General features: G+C 25.9%; 1 protein-coding gene across 1 annotated transcript in view; it reads right to left on the reverse strand.

The window, feature by feature from the left end:
• LOC112601611 (leucine-rich repeat-containing protein 24) overlaps nt 1-18,663 on the reverse strand; it is a 96,479-nt gene extending 77,816 nt beyond the window's left edge. The window contains exon 1 of the mRNA XM_025349318.1: nt 18,344-18,663. The gene's annotated coding sequence lies outside the window, so the exon portion shown is untranslated. The remainder of the gene's footprint in view (nt 1-18,343) is intronic.
• Nucleotides 18,664-25,950: the final 7,287 nt, after the last annotated feature.

Here is a 25,950-nt window from a genome sequence, read left to right on the forward strand (position 1 = left end):
TATACTGATGCAAATTAGATTGTATATTTTTATTTATGTATATTTTATTTAGTAATACCATTTAATTTTTAGTTTGTTAAGAACTTTTTTTTTAAGGGTCGAAAAAAACGTGAAATATACCAAAATATTATTTTAACGGCTGCTAACAATAATTATCATGCTTTATTTGACATTTCTTTTATTATATTTCAATAACTAAATCTAAGTATACAAATTTTAAATAGTATTAAAAACATAATTTAATTTATGGAAGTTGGAGATCAACAATAAATTGTAGTATAAGTTATTATTACTATTTTAGATTTTTAAAAACATTCTTTAAACATGATTAATTATTAATTATGTGGGTTTTTTTCTGTAGAAAGCTATACTAATTCAACATAGAAGGCATATTAAATTATTAATATATACTTAACAAAAGTCCGCTATTTGAAAATAAATAGGCTATACATATAAAAACATTTAGCTTTATAATATTTTGACATTTCGTGTTATTGTTAAAATAAAATTTTCCTTTACAAATATTTACTTTTCAATGATTTTAAAACCTTCTTTTGAAAATAAAATTTATGGATTATAATCATAGCTCATATCTTACTTTATTCTGGGCTGAATATCTTTAACTATTCTTTTAGTTACCTTTATAATAATCTGATAAAATATAACAAAAATGCAAACGATAACTTTCATATTTAATGTCCCGTAGTTTTTGTATACATAAGTACATTATATTATGTATAAAAAGGGTATACAAACAACGACGACTATAAAATATTTTATGTTAAATAAGTTAGAAGTTAATGATTAATTAAACAGGGAGACGCGACGTTTTCCATTTCTTAATATTGTCCATTTTATATGATTTGTAGAAGTATTTAAATCATTACAATATTTTAAATCTTTATATTCCCGAAAGAATATGAAGTTATATATTATATATTATATTTTAAGTAATTCTTTTGTATAGATACCATATTTCTTTATTCTGTAAGAGTACAAGACAATTGAATACTAAAACTTTATAAATAATACGTAGTTAAATAAATGTTTGTAATAATCAGTTTGAACTAAGAAGCCAAAAAAACATAATATACACCCATATATTATAAATTGTATTTTTACTTAAACTTTTAATTTGTTCAAAAGTAAAGAATACTGTTATTATTTATTAAAAATAAATCTACTTAAAAGTTTAAAATCATTATTATCTATAATATAGATCATAGCTGTAGTTAATACTATTTTATTTAACTATTGTTAATTAAAAATTTTCGGGATAATCATATTTAAAAATTAATTTTGTAAGTACAATAGTTCAATACATTTTTAGATTTTCAATACATTTTATACTAACAATAAACAAAAAATATTTAGAAAACAACTTGGATCATGCTATTATTTTGCTTTATTTTTAAAATTGTAAATCTTTAATGGCGTGATGGCAAACTACCTGTGACTAGTAGTTTTGGTCACTTTAAATAATGACCTTATGGGAAAAAATAAAGTAAAACTAGTCAGGGAGAGACAGTGGGGTAAAAATTATTTATTTGAAGAATAGTTATATGTAGGAGAAAGGCACTAAACAAAATTTACCACAATATTTCATTACACTAGGTGGCCAAAGCGTTGCCACTATTGTCTGAATAAATCAAACTTTCATTTTCTTAATGGTTTTGTTTTGTCAAAACTCCAAAAACTTAAAAACCGTCTTCGATTCTGACGCCAAAGAGGTAACAAATCAACTAGACAGCTATAAAGTGAATAGAAACGGATTTTTTTCTCTGTACACTTTTGGTGTCGACAATAATCATTTCTCAATGGGCAGAAGATAAATTGTAGTGAAAACGATTAATTGCATAGGTCAACAAGTATTTATCTAACAAACTTGATATATGTTACATATAATATTCAGTGAAAATAATCCTAATAAGTAATTAAAGTTATAAGACTAATAAAATTATTGGTTTTATAGCTAATCTTACAATAATAAAAAAATAGTTCGAAAATAATACTTTTTTTAGGTATATAATATAATTTTACCCAAATATTTCAATTATTAATTGTAATTTATACATCCAATAGGATACTTTCGTCATTTTTTTATTTTCTTATTAATTTATTAAAAATGGTGGAAAATTATTCTACAAACTTTTCGACAAACAAACCCAATTTTAACGAAATTAATTCTACTATTTTTCAGACTTGTAATTTCTACTTAAAATTGATACCGGTGCTCGCTCAACAGTAATACAGTCGATCTAGTTTCTAATAATAAAATTTTTTATTATAACATTATTGAGTAAATTGCAGAAATATTGTCAGATTTTTCAATAACTTCGGTATTTCCTAACCTAACCATTCAAGCCATATTTAAATAATTACCAGAATACCGGTATAATAATCTATCATTTTACCTAACATCGTAAAATCGTCAATTCTAATATAGATGTATCTAACATAATTTTAAGAAAAATTAGATTTTTTTTTTTGTTAAAAAGAAATATGTACTTAACTTTATTATGTTAATTTCAAAATTAATTGTATTAAAATTTGCAATGTTTATTTCTAAGGCCTAAAAATGTATGCATCTATTCTTCTGACAACGTATAAAAATTTTTGAAAATCATGAGTATATATTTATTTTTAAATGTAATGTAAATAAGTTTACTGAAAGCACAGGTTGTAATGTATACATTTAATCAATCCTTTAATCTAAATGTAGATTTTAATTTATTGATCACTATTCAATATCTATCATAATCACCCACATAATAGTATGCAAATTTATGAACATTCACTTCCAATAATCTATGTAATTACCATCGTTTTGAGTTACCTATACAATATTAGTTTTATAATATTTCTACTTCAAAATGTAAAATGTAACACATTCAACCGTTTAAAATTCATTGAATATATTAAAAATTGTGTATATAAAAACTATATATAGCATAAAGTAGATAATTAATTATTTATTAATTTTTGTTTTGTTTTACCTCATCAACGTAGCTCGATAGTAAGATATTGTGTGTTTTTAGAAATATTAAAAAAATGTTTTAATGTTTTTAAAAATGAACTATAATAATAATTTAAAATACGTATCATGAAATCTTCAAGTGCTAGTCAATAAATTATGGTCCAACAATATTACATTATCGTTCCTTTATCTAGGCTTAAAGGATACAAATACTGAACATAAACATTTTAATAGTAGGTTTTTATTATTGACATACAAAAATACTAATTTTTTTCATCAGAGAATAATACTTATTTTAAATTCACGATCTTAATCTTAATCAGTACAGCAAAATGATTTCTTCAATAAAAGGGAGTTAGTAAGATTACAAATCGTTTGTTTCGTAAGACAATCCCCTTATAATAATATAACTGATGGATTCGTGTATTGGTTCATTTCTCTGTTAGGTCTTATCGGTTTTCTGCAAATGACTGTGTACAATAAGTCAACGGCAAACACAAAAGAAACTGACTGAGAAGTCTTATTATTATGGCTTCACGATAAATGTGTGCATTATACCCCCTCGACGCATACGGGAAATGACCACTGGGGAGGGAACTTATGAGTCATATCTGAACTTTGGAGGGTATATCGAATAAAAAGGGTCTACTCTGGGGTCTATCATCGTTGTCTTGGTTTTATAGATGGGAATAAAATGTTCAAACTATTACAAAAATTATGGCAAACAAACGCCAATACGTCTTTTGGGAACCATTGTGAAATATTAATTTTGTTTATCAAATTAATTGAATTAGGTGATTATGTTTACTCGTTGATTTTTTTTATATTTTCTTAAAAAAAATATTGATTAAAACTCATAATACCGCGTATAATATGTGTACATATGTATAATATAATTTTAAACTAATACTACAATTTATTTGTTTGTACCGGTATTAACTATTGTTATATACTTATATATAAAAAAAAAGTAGACCATAAAATATTTAAAAAATATTATGTTTATTGCATGCTTTTTTTTATGATGGTCACGTTTACATGGTAATGCGCTTGTTGGTATGACTTTGCATGATCTGTTAACTTCGCGTTAACACGTACAATCACTGTCGGGTATTATCATTTCCGTTTGAATAATAACGTTATTAACCATACAATTTGTCAAGACCTTCCAGGTAGAGACGTAGAGTCAATAATTAACAAATACCAAGAGACTTCCTTAAGTGTTAATTATGTCGTTGTATAAAAAGTGTTCAAGAAAAACGAGTTGATATACCTCTATACAATCATTGTTAACAAAGTTTAAATTCATCAAAATTTTTAAATTGTTAAAATTCTTATACAACGTTTAGGTTAAATTTATGGCTGAGAAGTAAATAAATCTATAGGTATTAATTAAAGAATATATATACATAATTTATAGTTTATACCTACATAAAAAACAAAGACCTCAACTAAATCTTTTTCAGAGCGGAAAATGTATATGTACCTAAGTGATTAGTAAATAATTGTCGTATATACTTAGATTTTACAAACGAAAAATATTTCTAACGATTATCATGAATACATATTGTTGTTTTTATTTTAATATAAACTAGTATATTTTGATACTAATATGGAAAGTAAAATTTAAAAAAATCATAAACTATTTAAGTTAAAATAAATATTTGTTATATATAACTATTATACAATTAGATGTAACGCAATTAATTACAATCCAAATTGTTTAGCTCCATAAATTTGTATTAAAACCTGTTAGTTTTTAGTTGATCAATAAATATTAAAACATTAAATTTACATTATATCTACTGATATTTAACCTTATGTATTAATTGCTAGACTAAATTTTTCGATTCAATTATGATTAGGTTAGGTTACAATTATACATTTTTGAACGTATCCAATGTTATTTATATATTACATACTATTCAATTTACATTTCATGTATTTATTATACCTAAAAGTTAAAACAATATTACAGACACAAGATAATAATATCGACTGTATATTTATTATTTTGTTAGTAGCACGGTAAAATTATTTTCCTCAAGATAGTACACCGGTAGTTCACCTACATAAGGTTATTAGGTATTATCGCATCGGACATCGGTGGCGGGTTCGATTTGAATCCGGGCAAAGCATAAAGAACACGTTTTTATGTGCGTTGTCCGCGTGTTATCCACTGACTTTACGACCACGGCTCCCTTTAGTTCTTCCGGCGTATACGCAACAATAAACGAACAGAGCTGATAAGGAGTACCAAATATTGTATACAATGATACATACCCGTATTATAAGTAGCAAATTAAGTACTGAAATATCATACTAGAGGAAAAATTCATACGGTACATCTATATAATACGCTGTCTATTTATCTAATCAAATTCAATACACATAAACGGTACGTGTATGTCTTTTTTTTTTTTTATTAAGCGATTTTTTTTGGTAGTGCTCTGCACAACTTTTGACGACTCGTGTATTCACGTTGTATCTATATATATATATAAATAAATATAGTATGCACGTGAAAAGAACAGTTTAATAGTAGGTCGGAAATGGAATCACGTATCCGTAGCTACGGACGCAGTTATAGCTACTGAAATTTATAAATCATTTACTTAGGTCATAGGTTGATAATATTTAGCGATATTCTCAAGATATTATATTTTAGCTTGTATAGCTAACAATCTTCTATGTTTTAGATATTTACTAACGAAGGAAATTAAACAAGACGCTGTTTATGAGTAAACAACCTTAACAGCGATTTAAACATATAAATATACGCAACGCACGCAATGTTATCATCTAAAAACACACTGTACACGCATATCACTGTTGTTGCTGAACTTTCGTTATTATCTTAAGAGGACACCTCACCCAAGTGTGTTGTCTCTGTCTTACAAACGTAAAACATTTAAAATATTACGCTCATAATAATTTTACTCTTTTGTTTATAAAATTTAAAAATAAGATTATTTTATAGGACAATTTGAAAGATTTTATTGATATTTTAAACATGAAGCAAGGTATGAGCATTTTGAAATTGAAAATTGTTTGTCAATTTTAAAATGAACATATAGCTTCCTTCAAAATTAAAACATCAATAAGTGTAAGAGATGCTCGGATAGTAAATAATTATCTTAGCTTTAAATTAAGTTCATTTATGATAAATTCACTTTAATTTAAAAAATAATAGTGTATGGGTTATTTTGAAAGTAAAATTTGATAGATATTTTGTACGTTTGTTAGAGCACCATTAATTACAAATACCTACTAATGGAAACTACCACTTGTGCAACGTATTTTATATTGCAGTGAGTAATCTATAATATTTATAAATTATAATCATTGGTAAACGTTTTAAGAGGCCACATGTGTTGTTATCTCTGTGTTACAAACCATATTATGTATATATTCTGATAAATTCTAAAATAAGCTATATAAATATTATATACCTATAAAATTACTTAACGATAAGTTTCAAATATTGAATTATTCTTCTTGAACTCCACAATAATTTTTAAATACATTTCTAAAGAAAAATAGTTATTAAGAATAATGACAAAATATTAAATCTACATTAAATTTTGATGTATCTAAAAATAATTAATGTATTTAATATTTATAGATGAACGCATTGAATGTGGAGTCACATAATATAAGAACGGCAAAAAAAAAACAGAACTTTAGTGAATAATATTCGTAGTTATTTAAATCTTTCATTATTTTATACCTACATACCTGTATTATAAAAATTAACATTTAAAATAAATATTATTAAATTCTATAACATAGACATGGTTTATTATATGGAATAAGATAATATACCTGTATTCTGTACAAAAGCTTAGATGGAACACAAACATTTAAAAGTATTCGTACTTATTAATTTATTTCACCCGGAATTTAACTTAACGCTTGATTAATAACTAAATTTTAATAACAATAGAAGGTTTAATAATTTAATATTATAAAATGTCATTATTAATATATATGTATAATAAATAAGATCAATGTTCAAAACTGTCTTTTTTGAAAACTTTTCATGCATATATTATTAATTTGAACGACATAATATTATGTACTTGTTTATTGTATAAAAGAAACTCAAGAAACTTTTTATTTTATTTCGTTTATTACTTAATTTTTTTTTATTTACCTACGCACCTATAGTAATAAAAAAGCGAAAATAGAATTGTGAAAATGGCACATAATATTATATTTACCACCTATGTTTAAAACGTCTATATAATCAACTATTTTAGTTTTTTAATAATACATTTAGCCCTCAATTTAGCCTGACTTATAGATATTTAAACATAATTTAAAACATTTATTATAATAAATAAATATATAATATATTGTCATGAGAAACGAAAAATACGTTAACTAAAGATACCTAAATGGCGTTGACTAAAATTCCCGTGGGCGTTGAATTCATATGGGCACAAGTACAAAAAAAAATAAAAATACTATTATTAAAAATAAAAAAATAAAAACCGGTCATATTTCATCGCGTCTACTTGGTGTTTGCAGTGACCATAATATGTGGCTATGATAATGCTTCTTATGGGGATTTACGATCTTCCTCACGAAAGGGGTTTAATGGACCCCTCGACCCGTTAACTCCCTTGCCTAGTCCTGTGCTTAACAACCCCAAAAACCGTTTAAATTAGGGAAAGCACGGTAAAATTGTTGCATGAGTTTTAATAGAATGGTTTTGGTTTCGACGTCCGTACCCTTAAATATGATGCAACTGGGTATACCTATATAAATACATATGTGGTTTGAATACCGACCCGATAGGCTTGGAAATAATGTTTTACAACGTTCCTTAATTGGATGATGAGCCCTGTCTATAAACAACAAGAAGGCTTTAATGTTTTAAATGATAAAAATTTCATATTATTGTAAAATGTTGACATTTGCATGAATAATGCAAAAAAAATGGATAATATAACATAATAAATAAGTACTATATAATAAAATTGTAGATTTAGATAATAAATCAAAAAATTATTATAACATTTCTTTAAATTTTAATACATTTTTAAAGATTAGCAGTTTCTTCAAATTAGTACAATAATTATAATATAGTTATACATACATATTATGTATGTACCTAATTATATATTATAATAAATATTTTTAAATCTATAATACACGTTTTTTAGTTATTTTATTTAATCCGGACTTTCATTAAACTAGACGACCAAAGCCCCAATTAGTCTAGATTAATGAGGTTCTATATGATATAAAATAGTAATTTTATAAGATAGTTCAAAAGCTTATAAGAAGACATCGTACCCACATTTATTATCTTTGTCTAAACAGACTCATAATATAGAAAATCTATATATACTGGATTCTTACCACAGAGTATTTATAGTTAATATTAGAAAAAACGTATTATTAAAGAAAATGTGCTTATCATCAAATTTTAAGAGGAAAATATAAACTGTGCTTGAGTAAAGCTTTTATTCAAAACTTTATTTTAAGATGAGTTGTAACTTGAAAATAGATCTTAAACAATTCATTTTTTACAAAATTCATGACTTATTTTAAGATGGAAAAAAATCTTGAACCCGGATTATATTCATTTCTTTAAATTTGATATCAAGTTTATTTTCTCTAATATAAGCTATATATAAATTGTAGTAACTAGTAAGAGTCCAAAAAGTATATTTTCTATATTACGCGTGAATGAGACTGCAAAGACGAAATACACGGAAACAACGTTTTCTTAATGATAAGTTACTTTTGCTATCATAAATAAGTGTATTTTTTTGCTTAAAAAAAAATAATGTATTTTGGAATATTGCAAAAATAAGAATTATCCAATAATAAACAACCCAATGGTTTATATATACAACAAAATTGCGGTAGAATAGTAGCGCAAAAAAAATTTTGATTATTGCATTAATCAAAACTCAGTTAACTACAGTATTTTTGTAACTTTTTTAATAACTTCATTTAATTATTAATCCAATTGAGCGTCATTTAAACAGTGATATATTTTATACTAATTAATTAAAAATAGTAATCGATAAATCAGTAAATATCAATGCTAAAAATACAATCTAAAATTGAATATCTTATTTAGTTTTTAAATATAATTAAATTAAATTAAGTCATGTTTTTTAAAAACCGAGGGAATCTCTGAAATTGCTGAATAGATTTAAAAAAATTTAACATTAATAAATCGGTTACGGTCTCTGAGTTGACATTTTCTAAATCTATACGAGTATACGACCGATCCAATTTCTGCATCTAGAAAGCAGAGCAATGAAATTAGAATACATACGTAATTAGTTTGTATGAAAAATAGTTTGTAACACTTAAAAAAAAAAAAAAAGAATTTAGAGTAGGATTATAGCAAAACTAAGCTATAAAATAATTATGTACATGACAATGAAAAAAAATTATGTTTAACTAATTGACTGACGAACTGCTATAATGAAATCTTAATTTGTGTTTAGTAGACATTTTAAGATAGAAAATAATCTCTCATCGTTAGCTTGGCAAATACTGTTACACAAGGAGAAAGAAACTTTCTGCAAAGCTGTTTCCTGTAAGCGTGAATTATTACCAAAGTTTTATAAATACAAAATTTGAGTGAATATTTTTTAGTGTTACAAAGACCATTACAAAAGGATGTACCATTTTCTTAGATTCAATGATAATATATATATATATAGGTTTTTATGTAACTAAAAATCTTTGGATTAAATGTCTCAAAAACTTTGCATTTGATACATTACTTCAACAAATTTTCAATCACTATCTAATAAGCATGTTACATTTCGAGAAAACCAATTTTTAATTGTATATCATGTAAATTTCAAAAAGATTTCTAAAAATATTAAATTTCCAACAAGGATGTAAATTAAAAAAGTTTAAATAGTGAAAAATAAAATGTATAGGTAATATTACATAAAACAAATTATATTTTTCTTTAAAATTTATTCTACTGTTTTAATATTTCAAACATTAACATAAATAACTGGAGAGCATAAAATAAAATAAAACTAAAATTAACTGCCGTACGTAGTTATAGGTAACTTAGATAATATTATTATAGCCTTGAATATAAGGTGAGTAACAACCTTTAACATAATTCGTTTAACGTATAAGACATTATTGTGTGAATATGTTTAACATTACGTAAAAACTATAATAACTATAATGAGTAAATATGTATTATAAGTATAATATGTCTATCCAAGTTTTAAATATACCGTACACATTACACGACATAACTACGTAAATATTCAATTTGAGTGAATCTATTCATATTTAATTTAAGCTAATACAAAATTCGTATATTTTTAGGTATGTATTAAAGTATAATATAAAATTTAAAAAAATCAGACGGATAACTTAGATTATAATTATTACTTATTGTAGCAATGTTTTGTAGAGGATTATTTCTTGTCGCTTCACACCTTATTTATACTTAAGAAACATACATAAAAAACTATTGATTTGTTCAACATTCGAAATTGATACATTTACATTAAAAAAAACTAAAAATCTTTAAAATATCACAATTACAAAAATAGATATTATTTGTTAAAAATATGATGTGAACAATTTAATATATCCAACTTCAAAAACATAAAAAAAAATTTCAAAAATCAATGTGCATTGAATCAGCGTGTTCTAAAACATTAAACTACTAATCTTCCTATCTAAGTGTATGTGCGCAGGAAAATTTCTTGTTAATGTTTTTGAAAATATTTTTATTTTACATAAATTTAAGCCGTTACAAAATAACATTTTTTAAACAACAACAACGCATATATTTTAAATGTTGAGCAGATCGAATATATTGATTTTATACAATAATATGTGTTTTTTTCTGTTTGTCATCACCTTTGGAGACAGTGAAAATGCTTCGAATTCCAATAAAGGGGTTGGCTAATTAGATCTAGTTGGTGCTTGGGGGAGGGGGTCAAAAGTAAAATTTTCTAAAAGTAAATTTAATAAACGAAAGAAAAAATTTTAAATTCAATTTTTTTTTGTTTTTGAGTAACTCAAAAACAAATAACTGTAAATATTTGAAATTTTTTAATTTTTTTCAAGAAATTATTAGTACTTTAGTAGGAATAGGTAACACATTTTAATTTTAGTTTTTTTTTTTTTAATTTAGTACTTGCAAGGTCAAAATTCTTAAAAATAATTTAAAACAAAATATCATTACAATTGTTTTTAAATTTGTATAAAAAAATTCAAAATATATAGGCTCAATTTTTTTTTAAGCGCATTTAAGTTAAAATTGACTAAAAATTATATATTTAAACAATAAACAACAATAACAAAGTTAATTATTTTGTTATAACTTAAAATACTCGTAGAAATTCAAACTTGTATGTCTATTATATTAATATAAATTATTATAATACACAATAACATATTTGATTTATTGTTATATATTATCTATTTATAATTTATACTATAAATCTACTTTTACGGTTTTTACAAAAAAAATTTATCAAGTTTTGAGCTATTTACCTATTACGATAAAAATATAAATTATTATAACAATCATGCTATATTTTTAGAAAAAATTATATCAACCCACCGTAGTATTAAAACTAAAATAAATTACTTTAAATTACTTTGTGATAAATGTAGGCTGACAGACCGTTTCCGCTCAGAATCGTTTTTCGTAAACAACACTATATCATTAAATTTAAATTTAAACATACTCATAATAGTGACCTTCTCGACATTTAGTGTACAGCAGAGCGGTACCCAACTTACCGACCTTTTTTTATTATGATTCCAAAGTAGTATATTTTTGATATATTGGTACAAATAGAATTTTGGACGAGTTGCTTATAAGTTATAAGTAGGTATATATTACAATATTAATACTATATAGATAAACTATATAAACATAAATAAAAGTTTTTCGTGTTTAGTATTTGTGGCGGAAAAACGAGGAAATCCCTCCTGTACGCTCATTACTATTGTACTATATTACTACAATACGAGGGTTTGGTCCGAATTGCATTAGAGACGGGTAATATTTTTTTTTACTACACTTAGCTCTTTCGGTTAGAGTACATGACAAAGCCGGTTGATTGAACGACTCACATGCGTCTAGGACGACTGGCAGTGACGACAATAGATGCGGAATTAAAACCTGTAGGAACATCCAACCGTTTCGATTAATTGAACTTGAAGCCTTAGGGGACGAAAAGTAGACGAATAAAAAAAAAAATAATAATCCAATGCGAACCAAGACAAATATATTAATTAGCCTATCGATTTACTATTGACAAATCGATTGTTCAATTTTTTCATCACTAATATAAGTATATTATTAATATGATTCTATGAAAAAAAATCATCATGCGATTCGCTCCAACAAACACTGAATAATCTAATCTGCAATGGATAATGAATGCATTGTGTACTGCAGTTTACCGTTTTGGAGCCGAATATAATATTTTATTTCACACTATATTGTGTTGGTGTGCTTCGTTGGTCGATAACGGACGTGAGAACACATAATATTTGCATTATTTACATACTTCATTGGATATGTAACATTTGTTACACCGAAAAGTCCTCTCACATCCCTCCCCTTTTTATTTGTAAATTAGTAAATAATAAAACGGGTAACTCGACACCATGAAATTACACTGAATACTGTAAGACACTATACAATCCTTTAAATATAAAAATACTATACACCATCCCATAATTTTTACGAACATGGTAAATATACGACATGAAGCCGTAGAAAACAGAGGGTACACAGAATATGAGAAAAACGTCACTGGTAAGTGACGCATAACAGCCACCGCGAAACGCGCGTACCTACCAAATTTACTAAAACGACTTTTAAAAATGTATGATTAAATTTTTAAAAAGCACTACAATTGTATACACTATGCCTAATATACCAAATATGTTATACACCATTTCTTTGAAAAATGTTCAATTGCAAAATAAAATTGTGAGTAACTATTTTTAAAGTCGACAGTTCTTAACCTAAACTTACAAAGGTATTACGAACGGGATAATACAAATAATTTTTTTTTTTAATCACTAACATTCTAGTCATTTTAGATATTGTAATAATTATATTTTAAATACATATTAATAACCAACTGTTTTTTGATGAACTTACAGACATAAAGAATATTAAACATAAACGACCTTTGAAAGTTTTTTGTCATAGCACTGAAATTTAAGCAAACATTCTATAAGTTAGAAACCAAAAACTGAAAGAAATTTTAATGTATTTAATGCACTATTTAGAAAAAATAAATAAACTAATTTAAATCTATTAACTATTTCTAGAATTAATGTAGGTAAGTACTACTTGTTTAATCTTTATGTTTTACTGACAAAGAGATAATTATAAATACACCCAACGGAGTTATTTCAAGTAAGTAAATTTAGTAGTATATAATATGCAATTACAACTTAACGTAAATTGTAAAAAAAAATAAAATAATTTAACAGCAAAAGCTAGTAAAAATCATAATAGAAAATTAGAAATATACGACGTTTATACAAATTATATATATTTTATGTTTTTATTGGGTATACTCAACTTAATTGACACAATAATATTTTGATCATATTAGGAAAGCATTTTTTAACAATTTCGAACATAAAAGGATTAAATATATATATATATATCTGTCCAGTAAAATTTTAGTTTGTTGGTAGGTATGTACTTAGTAAAATACCCAGTAAGATATATAACAATAGTAAACAATCAGCTTTACAGAGAACATGGGAAAAAATCGGTACTTTAAAATTCAAACACATTAAATAAGTATTTTGAAACATAACATTAAAATATTTATAGAAACATTAGAATATTAATACTTATAATCCTCGCTTATATATTTATAATATACAAACAAAATTAATCATTGACATTAATTAAGAACAATTATACAAATATTTTAATCGATAGGTACCTAATCAAATTTAGAACTAAATGTCAAAATTATTCTTAAGTTATTATCCACTGATAAAACACAGAATACCATATGTTAGCATGTATAGCCAAATATATTAAAAAACAATTAGTAGGTAAATAATTACTTATACCTTCTTAAAAACAATAATTATTGACAATTTACTCAAGAACTTATCTTTTGTTTTTTAGATATTTCATTTTAAAAGATGTACATTTTTATTTTTACCTAAAAGTATTTTATAATATTTTCACCAGAATACTCGCTAAGGTAGATACTCAATATTTACACAAAATTCAAAATTATTTACACACAAAGAATTTTCACTTCAACTATATTTTAAATGGTATATTATAATATTATAATATTTAATATAATAAGGTATATTGCTTTAAGTCTGTTACATACTTATGCTTTCATTTTACGATGGGGACAGTTGACAATAATACATCAAACAATTCCCGAACTCCTCAATAATATTAGCTAAGACTTAACAAATACCTTTTGATTTTGTTCAAACTCTAAAACGCATTTTTTGATTATTTGCTTAGAGTAGGTAGGTACAGCACGTATACATTTTTTGCAATTGTCCTCTTTCAGAGACCTTTGAAAATATATTTTCACATAAAAAATGACAAGGAATATATCCCTCACTTAAAACCAAACAGAGTAAAAGACGGTTGTTGTGATTTTTTTTATTTATATAAATAGGCACCCAAAGAATATTCACACAATAGAGAAAAATCAATAAGGTAAAATGTGGGATAATTATTACGTAACACATCCTGAAATAAATCATGCTATACTTAAACAATTTAGTAATTTTACACTAAAAGATTTTGTTTAAATTCACGAGTCAGTTGTTTTCAAAGAATAGATATAAACCTACATAAACATGTGTTCTTATACAAGGTATATAAAAACACGTATAACGTATTTCTATGGCCAACTAATTGTGTTTTGGTTAAAATCACGCAAACGCTTTATAAGCAATATCATTAACAGTGTGAAAACGTTTACATACTAGCTAGGTCAGCTATTCTTATGGACAGATTTTACAATATCTCGCAAAATACACAGTGCATGTTACAGAACCAAAACATAAGTATTTATTTTTTGTTTTTTTTTATAAATGTTATTACAGAATCAACTTTAAAGGTTATTAATTCAACACAAATAAAATGTATATAGTGAATATGTGTTGAATGAGGTTTGGGTACATTAGAAGTAGTAATAATCGTAGCAGGTGTTTAAAATCTATATAATTAATAAAATATATTATATTTTAAACTAAAACCATATAATTTTGACTTAAATTTTATAATCTTATTTCCGAAAAAAATACCACACAATTATTAGCAAATAGGCATTTCAGGTAAATATTATATAACATGATATTTCACTTTTAAAATTAATTAAGAAAATATTTACAATTATCTAATGGGAAAAAAATTAAACAAACAATTTTTACCTAACTATAAAACTTTGACAATTTTTGTGTAAGTTCCACTGAGAATAAAATTATGTATTGTAACATTCAAAATTCAAATGTAAAGGAATAATATCCGAGGGCATATCCTATCTCCAGAGACCACCCGTCAGTATCAGAAATTTTATAAGTACTTATTGTTTGTTTATGTACCACAATTTAAGTACCTATTGAAATAATTAAAGATATCAAGCAAACCAAAATAATGAGAGTGCCAACCTAAATATAATCAAAAATATAATACATTTGATTAAAAAATTAAGTTTAATGAAATGTAGCATATAGAAATAAATACAATGCACTAAAATAGCAAATAATCTAGAAATTGTGAATTTCTGACTAGCTTAACTTGTAATATTATGACAAAAACATTTGTGAAAATATCTATTCTAGAACTTTGTAAGTTAATACCACAGCATAATATAGCATAATACCTACAATATGATATTTATTTTTCAAAATTGTAATATTGATTTATTTAAGATTTTTTTTAGTTACGCCCTTATTTAAAGATAAAGCTGTTTCAACGAACTCTCTTCGACAAAAGGTTTTTAAGATGAGAAATTCATATCTTATGATGAAAAATTGTTTATAATGAACTACATGGGCAAGACAGGGCATTCCCCCCCTAGAATTTTAAATTTGTAACCCAATTGCAATAATTTAATGTATTAATGACGAAACATAATAATGTACTATAAATAAAATACATAAAAAAATCTTAGTTTATTTTTTAAATTAATTTTGCCCCCCCCCTTAGAAAAATGTTTGGGGACGCCCATGGTTAACTATCAAACAATTCTGCGGTTATAAGTCAAAGGATTGTAAGACACATAAGTGAAAAAAATATGGTAATACCTACGAAATTTTAATTTATTTTATGTGCCTAGGTACAATAGGTACATGCTACATGTATGACATATTGCGTAATCAAATCCTACAAAACGGTTAGCATGTAAAACAATAATAATAATAGATAAGACGGATGATACGATATTATTAAGCCATGCAAAACCATTATACTAAATAGTGAACACTATATTGTTATAACGCAACGCCAAGATTGTTCTTGAATTAAATATAAGTTGGTAGTTGCATTGAATATTCATAACAATCCAAGAATAACGACATTTCTGCTCTAAAATTAAATACCTTATATATATTTTAAGTCTACGATCAATTATTATTTGTAATTTTATGATAATAATATACATTAACAAACATTTACGTACACGCGTACTATATTATCCACTAGTGAATACGAATAATAATGTAATAAAATAACATAATGTCTAATATTATACATACAAATTGAAATGATTTACCAAGTGACTTACCTACAAAATATTTTACAATAGGTATATTTGTTGTGTGCTATGTTTTAATATTATTTTCGTATAGAAGTATCTGTATCCCATAAAATACCAAACCCTACGTCGCCGAACCTCATCAATTAGAAACAGTGACATAACGCTACAAATGAGCGTGCGTGATATTATTTTATGATTCTATTGCTATTAATAAACGATAGATTTAATTTTAGTGCGGTGTGCAGACAGAATAACTAATAAAGAGAAATAATACGTTTCAATGTCATAAAACATAATTGATTGTAGACGTTGTATAATCAAGGCTTATCAAATTCATCAGTAGTAGGGTATCTAAATCCGAGAAAACAGGATCGTTTTTAGAGAATCCTAATACAGACGTCAGATTTCATTATACCCGATTATAGGTAATACAAAGATATACTAACAGTAATATATTACTTAATATTTTAGTTACGAAGACTTGTAGACCACTATACAGTCTTACTCCACCAAAATGTATACTTTATTTTTAAATTAAAAAAAAAAATTCAAATAAATACAAGAACAGTTTTTGGAAATCAAAGACGATCGACAGTTAACGTCTATATTCATAAAATCAATTGGTGTCGTACTGTCGTATGTACTCAACATCAATATAAGCAAAAACATAATATCATCATGTCTATTATGTACAGCCGCGCTTGTTATTAACAACTGACGTCAATAAATAAGCTATTTTTGTTTTAGGTAATACCACAGTTTACTTTTATTATCTAAGCAATAGGCATTGATTTGATTTTTTTTTTAAATGTATTTTTAAGAATCATTCATATTTTATATACTTTTCAGGTGCATATAATATTTGTCAAGTCGGCTGCACATTTTATATTGCCTATTGCACAGTTAGTGAATTACTGTATCTATAGCCTGATGTCACAACAACGTCCAATAAAAACAAATACCATCAACTACAATAATGTTCAATAATAATACTATGATAATACGTCGTTCCACGGCTAACACCAGACTACTCCGCGTTGGAAAACGGGGGTTTGGTGGTTGGTGTCTTTTTTTGGTCCCCTCGCGTATGGCGGTCGGTACCTAACCGCCGATTGCTGCGGCGACACGCGGGGGACAGGTGTTCGGATCACGTATAGGTACAGAAGCCCACAATAATATCACCGCCGTTACATTTAAAATTAAAATTATTATTGTTATAGGCAGTCATTCATGTCCCAAATGTTTAACAGTTTTTCGAAATAGGTATGATAATAAAATTACACAGGTAACGACGAAGCACGTCGGTATAGCGAGCCGCCGACACGGACGTGGCGTGACGACGGCACCGATTCATAACGTAAGGTAACCCGCGTCTGTTCGACCAAGGTTACCCCGTCACCGGTATTAGGGCGACCTTAATAATAATATGCGCCGAGTAAAAGTGTAACGAGCGAGCAAGTCGCGTTTCGGCTACGAAATCATTACCGATTAGCCGATATTGACGAGACGAGGCTATTAATATCGTGAAGCCCGTCGAACACGATTTGGTCGTCATGCCGTGAAAAAAAGACGACGGAAACAATAATATTTGAATAGAAGTATCTAACCTGACGGTACTCACCGGCTTTGGCGGGAAATTCGTTTGAATAGTAGACGCTCACGGTTTGTCGTATCCGTAATGCAGCGAGTGTCGACGTACGCGATTTTCACGGTGTCAGCGGTTTGGGAAAATAAAAACAATTCCAAAAACGACCAAACAGACCAAAAAATATATTCACACGAACCGCACTCCACAAAAATGCACGGCGACGAATCAGACGCACATGGACTCGGTGAAAACGGACGGACGGACGCAATAACACGCGGTGTGGCGCACGGAGAACACGACGATAACCGTTAACGACGGTGTTGCCGGACGAACTGATGCCGCGCGCTCACTAACCGACTCGGCACTGTTAACCGGCCGGCCGGTGTCGTGTCGGTCGCCGTCGACGGCGTTTATTGTCGGTGGGTGGCTTCGACGGCGGTTGCAGTGGGTGCGCGGTGGTTGGGATCGGCGTTCTTGCTCACACTCGCTCATTCTTTCTCTCTCGCGCTCGCGCGCGTCGCTCACACGACAGTCACACTCATTCAACGTTCACACTCGGTCGCTCTCTGTTGCTCCACCGCCGCAGTCGTGCCACAACACGCACGCGCACGTGCTACCGTACGCCGTCGCCGAAAAGACGGTTTTTTCAAAGTCTTTCCATCGCCCCAGCGTACGACTCCCTTCGGCGCTTTTCGTTTCATCCGACTTAATAACATTATTAGTATATCGTGTATAAATTATGCAAGTGCAGTTTCAGGGTAGGTGGCGAGGGTTTCCCTATAATAACAAAAATCATTCCTCAATTTCTTTCGGTATAACAAACATTTTGTAAATTAATGTAAGTCATAATTAAGTAGTTTATAATATTAAATATATCGAGTGTTCACCTTGGTGTGTGATTGAAATGTTACGATAAGAAATTATGTATTAATTCAATGAATTATTTTTCCGAACACGAGAGCGACTGCATTCTCTCCATAACCTAATGCAGTTCTGATGACTTGATGAATTCACATTTTACAGAGAAATTTATATTTATAATCGCATAGGTAGTTTATGTTTTACACATATTTATTTTAACCAAAAATAGACACTTATATTTTATAACGTGAAATATTTGTTTTGGTTTGCCACCCAACTCCCAAATCTACCACATCGGATCAAAAAAATATTTTCCTTTAACTACACCTGTATACATTTACTAAATACTTAATAATAATTTGAATTTTTATTTTTCACAGAGCCATCGGTCGTGTTACTCAATTCGATACGATCGATGATAATATTATTATCATCGTTTGCATCGAATAATTTTCTGTACCTGCCTACCTGTATTTGAAATTTATAATATCGTATTATTTTTACTGCAGAAATGAGACCGTGGTTTGTAGTTTTTTTAACCGCTGTTATTATACATTTACGACATATCTACCACCCGCCACTGGGCACCAAAACCGAACGGTATTTGAGCATTTTAAATTATTATGTGCTGCGAAAAGAAACTCCGATGGAATTTAATAAAACTGTCAAATTGTCAGTTGATAGGAAATATCTATAAAAAAAAAATCTATAGGTACTTATGGAAACATTGTTAAGATTTGCTTGAAAATCAAATATAATATTCTATAATATGTGTATATACTTACATCGTATTATAATATTATACGTTAATATACTGTATTGAAACGATATTTTATATTTTTTATTATTATTTTATACACATTATTTATTATTAACGTACACAATTTTATTCCCTCAGACATTCGAAAGTCATAAAAATCAATTTATTAATTTTGTTTTAAAGCGTGCAATGGAATGAATTATGAGGAAATTTTAAATATTTAACAACATAATATTTCCCTTCACACTTTAAACCTTAAAATCCCAAATAAATATTGAAAATTAAATATCTAATTAAATTAACCAGGTATTTTATATACCTACCAAAATAACATGTCAGACAGTTAATGATCTTAATGAAAAATGTTCAGATAAATTAAATTAGTATTTAATAATTCATAGAACAATATAACAACATGAACAATTCTATCGTCTAAATTATTATTGTTATGTGTATAATTCACTAATAAACTATAAGTTTATACTGTTTAGTGTTTATAGATCTATATAGGCTCAATGTTATTGTAGTGACAAAATAACGACTATATATGAATTGAGAATTGATAATCTTCAACTGTATATTACATTTTATATTTTTATATTGATAAGAATAAAAATAAAATAGCACATCACAAAAATGTTTACAAGTGTTTTACATAATATGCCGTAAACCATAGTTCCATGCTTATATTAATAATTATATTATAGTACTTGCACAATTCTTCATATAAATTAATTCATATATCAAACATATCAATAAAATTAAACAATGAATAAAATAGATAATTTAAATTATTGTATAATTTAAATCGTTAATCAGCGTTACGTTTTTAATTTATTTCTATTTGATATAAATTAAATTAAATTAAGTACTTTTTGTATTAATTTATGATAAATTTAAATATTTATAACAAACCATACACAATAATTTAGTAATATTTTATATTTCATATTACATAATATTATGCGTGTGTCTGGAATAACAGTTAACTATTAATATTTAATTAAATACTAATAATAATAAATCCAGCTTATTATACATTATATATATATATATGTAAAATATAAATGATAAAATTTCAATAAAAATACAAATAGTTGGATAAAGATTAAATGCAACTAAAATATCTATTTCAAACGTTATCTGTGAATCTGTCCATAATTAAAATAACAGTAATAATAGCTATGATATTGTAGAAAAAAGGGTGGAGAATAAGACAGGCCAGAGGATATATATTTCACCTGAAAAAATAATAATTATCAATCAGCAATGACATCAGACATTACCACACAGTGTAGTTTGAAGTTGTTTAAGTTGAATTAATATATTTCCAAAGAAAAAAAAAAATGAGTAATATCAAAAATTTTGAATAAAACTGTCAGTGAACAGTGAAATGTCAATACTTGAGGTGTGGATCTCAAAAAAATAAATATGTTTCACATAAGTGCAATATTTAAATATAGACATAGAATGCTTATAGTTATATTAAAAAAATAAATTGAAAAATAAGGGCGGAAATACATCATAATATTTTTTCAATGGAAAAAATTATCAAAACATTTTGTATATTATTTCACATACCTTCGAGGCCTCAACTCTCAAGTATGAAGCTCCCACAATATATTAATTTAATTAATAATTAAAACGTTATTTTTATACACTTGGTCTCTATAGATCTATTCATGTCTTTTATTGTATATATTATAATCTATATACAATGTGCATATATATTATATCTTTATTTTATTGAAAATGTTTAATATCCCAGTTAAACGGAAAATGTATAAATTGTTGATTAAAACAATAGTATATTTTTATGCACTAATAGAATTTAAATCTGATTTAATATATTCATAGAATTGTATAGGTATACAACTAGAAAACAGATATTATCAACATATTAAACACGCATATATTGTCAATAATAATAATATGTGCATTAAAAAACTTACAAAGCATAATATTCAATATATATATGACCTATATTTTAAACAAATAACAATTATTTACAAAATTGATTCAAAATATATTCAATGATATAAAATCAAAACTTAAGTTCCAATTAGACATAATAATATATTATTAAATTGACAATTACATACACGATATGTACAGTATAATCACGATAATAAAATCTACGATTATAGTAAATATAATTTATTAAGTAAAAACTTTATTCGTAGCTGATCGTGGTTCGTGAATGCATACCTTTAATTTAAGTGTAATTATTTCTGGAGTATATTCAATATTTTAAAAAGTAACTTGGAGACACAAAAAAGACGAATTCACGATAATTTCAATGGTTTTTTTACGTAGGTTGTTTTATTTTCTCGTGCAAAATAATGGGAATTTTACAATTTTTATTTAATCAAAGTACAATCTAGATACAACTTCCAATTGATTTCATATACTACATGGAACTTTTGTAGTACGTTTATTGTACTCTAAAAGTATTTTACTAAAAAAAGTATAATGCACCATTGTAAAGTCGATAGATTTTTCGCTTTGCTTGGAATATAAAATGGTTATAAGAGTGAGTGACAAAAATAAAAGAGATAAAAAATTATTCAAAATTTAAAAATCCGGTGGCTTAAATTGTTTAAAGGAATGATAGCTGATAGGTAAATCATTTTATTTAATGTTTAAAATATTTAATAAACATGTAACACAAGATTATTGTATAAATATATCTGTTAATTTAATAAATATATTTCATAATAATACTTTGAATATATACATCAAGTGTAAACAAATATTTGATTGAAAATTTCTAAAGGTAATGGTGTAAAATTAAGAATAGTGCTTTTGTTTTGAATAAACATAATACCACTCTGTATTTATATTAATTGTAATTATTATTATAAATTATAATTAATAATTATTATTTTAAAAGTTTAAAATATTAAGACACTTAGTTTCATTTAGTGACAATAAATGTATAATATTATAATATGATACATTTATTTATTTATTTTTGTTAAAACTATTTAAATTGTATTAATTATTTTGTATATTATAAAATATATTAAAATTTTTAATGTCATCTGCATTTTGTTAAAATGAGTTTTAATGATATTTCGAATAATATTAAAAAATGAAGTCAATTTCTAAACAAAAATTTAAATACACAAATTACAGAGAGTAGAGACAACACTATCCACTAAATTACACTATACACATAATAAAATTAGATTATATTTTTTTTAACTGTTGTTTTATATAAAATGATTAATTCAAGGATATATTAAACTTCAGCTCTTAAACTTTTAATTTGTTTATAAAATATAAATGAAGTATGTACTTAATTACATTAATAGTGTTTATAATTTAAATTTAAAACAAGATATTCAATAGTAATAATTCTGTTTGTTTAATAAAGTACAATTTATTATTTTATCGACAATCAATTTATTTAAGAATAATTTTTTTTTTTTGTAATCAAATATTTCGTTATTTAATATTAACATTTATGTTTAAAATACTAATAACTGTACTCTGTTGTTTTGTTATCTGTGTTAGCTGTTAAAAAATAATATATTATAAATGGCAATAAGCAATCAAAATGTTTTTAAGCAGATTGATGACGGCAAATTTGATGGTGGCGTTGATGGGTTTGGGGTCCTGATTGAATAATTCTATACCAATGATTCTGTGAACTTTGAATTTTTCTTATTATATTATATAGGTTAGATCATACAGCAATCAGCAAAAATATTTTTAATAATTATATTATTTTAATTTCATTGATAATATCATCAGTAATGTATAACTGTAAAATTTACAAGTTATAACTATTTATTATATATTTATTCTTCATTTATAATATATAACTGTATTTACTATAATTGTTATATTTCATATTAGACTTTATGTGTAATGAATAAATAAATAAATAAATAAATAATATGAATCCCACAGAAAGAACTATACTTAGAAGAAGGTTTATGATATTTGATATTTGGACTCTCTAACCTTTAAGAAATTTAGTGATTATAAACCATATTAATTATAGTTAAGAAAATAGTAAATAAACTAAAGGTGGGCATTTGCATAATAAGCATTTAATCATTTTCTGTCTAAAATGGTATTAAATGATTAAACTCTTAGAGACAGAAGAATATGATCATTACGTAAACAGATATTATTTTTCCAAGCATAAAAACTAACGTAAGTTATTATTTATTTGGTCCATTTGGTAGTAATATGAAATTTTGCAATATCATTTTAATCTTTGTCTTGATTTAAATACTTAAATGTAAGTTTAATATATAATTACCTTTTTGAATTTTCGCAAAATAATATTGACGTACAAAAATGCAGGCGAGTCATGAAAGTCCCCTTAGTCATTGATTAAATTATACTTAAACAATGCCTTGGTTAAGTCATGATGTCTTCGACCTACAATCAAACTGCTATTATCCGTTATTTTATGATCATAATATAAACATTGTAAGTCAACATTAAGTGAATATAAGGGACTTATTTATTTCACAATCAATAAAAGTTAATAAAATAAAAATGAAGATATGAACAATAACATAGGAGACCACGGTTCAAGAAAAAGTTTTGATATCTATATATTAGTATAAAGATTTCTATTATTGTTTCTGGACATAAACAAGTATAAAAAAGTACATTACCGAGGAGAGATCTACAGGAGTTTTAATTTATTAAAATTTAAAAGTACTTTTTATAATTAAATACCAAATAAAAAGTGTAATCATATCCAAAAGTTGTTTTGTTTTTAACTTGAAAGAAAAACTTAAATGTTACTTTTCTAGATTCTAACGGGGTCATAGAATATTGTGAAAATTATTGTATACAGACTCAAAATTCTGCAACACATGCTGTATACTGCTTAAATAATCGTTAAGATGATTTCTTTATTAAAAACTACAACTGTAATTTAAAATAGTTACTTAAAATCTTGCTTATAAGTATAGCTTTAATTGTCATTGTTATTATTACATTTTTAAGTGTAATTATTTCAGTTTGACTGTATAGTGTATATTGATACGAGTAAAATATTATAACTAAAACATTTGTTTTGAACACTTTCGTCATCAAACAAAAATAAAACATTTAATAATTATAATCACGTGTATAGATAATTTTTATAGTATAAAATATAGAATATTTAAATATATGTATGATAGTTAAAAATTATTATAATTGGTAAATGGTAATTCATACATTTTAATAATCTATATAAACTAAAATGAAGCTATAGGAAGGACTAATTGAGGTTGTCAATGTAAACAGTGTACAATATATTTTCTAACCTAATAATTTAATAATGTGACTTTAATATAGAGTATATTATTTATTTTAAATGTTTTTTATTTTAATTTAAACCTTGAGCCACCCCCCTCAAGCCGATATCACACGATTCGCGTACTTGGCGAATAATAATAATTGTCAATCATGATGATTGACGATTTGTGTGGGAGGCGTTTAATCGTCAAGTATGGCAATTATTTTTACTTGCCGAGTCACTCGTCGTTCCCTATCGGTTATCGGTAAACGTGACACGAGTCAAAGGAATTATTAATAATCACGTTTATTTATTATCGTAATCGTGGAGTTTTCCACACGGTTCATCCTTGCTCACCACTCGTGCCACGATACCGCTTGCTGTTTTGATAGCGACAAAATACAGTTATTAGTTTTTATCAGTTATTACTTATCAGTCATCATATCAGTATTCAATATTCAATTGTCACTTGTCAATAGAATGTGTGCAACATGGTAATTTATATAATTTACGATGCCTTTATTATTAATATTTTAATAATTCAATCAATTCAAGTATAATATACTTAGTATATTTTCGGTGTATATTTAGTATTTTATATTCAAAATGGAATGTTCGAAAGAGAATACTATGGAATTTTAACTCTTTACGAAAAAGAATGATTAATAAATAATATGGAACGCTAAAGATCCTATGCATAAAAATAGAAACGCTGTTAATGATGCTTGACAGAGAACAAAAGATCAACTAAGCGTAAATTGTTCA

The sequence above is a fragment of the Melanaphis sacchari genome, unplaced genomic scaffold (genome assembly GCF_002803265.2).
Source record: "Melanaphis sacchari strain LSU unplaced genomic scaffold, SCAv2.0 Contig7_pilon_pilon, whole genome shotgun sequence".
NCBI lineage: Eukaryota > Metazoa > Arthropoda > Insecta > Hemiptera > Aphididae > Melanaphis > Melanaphis sacchari.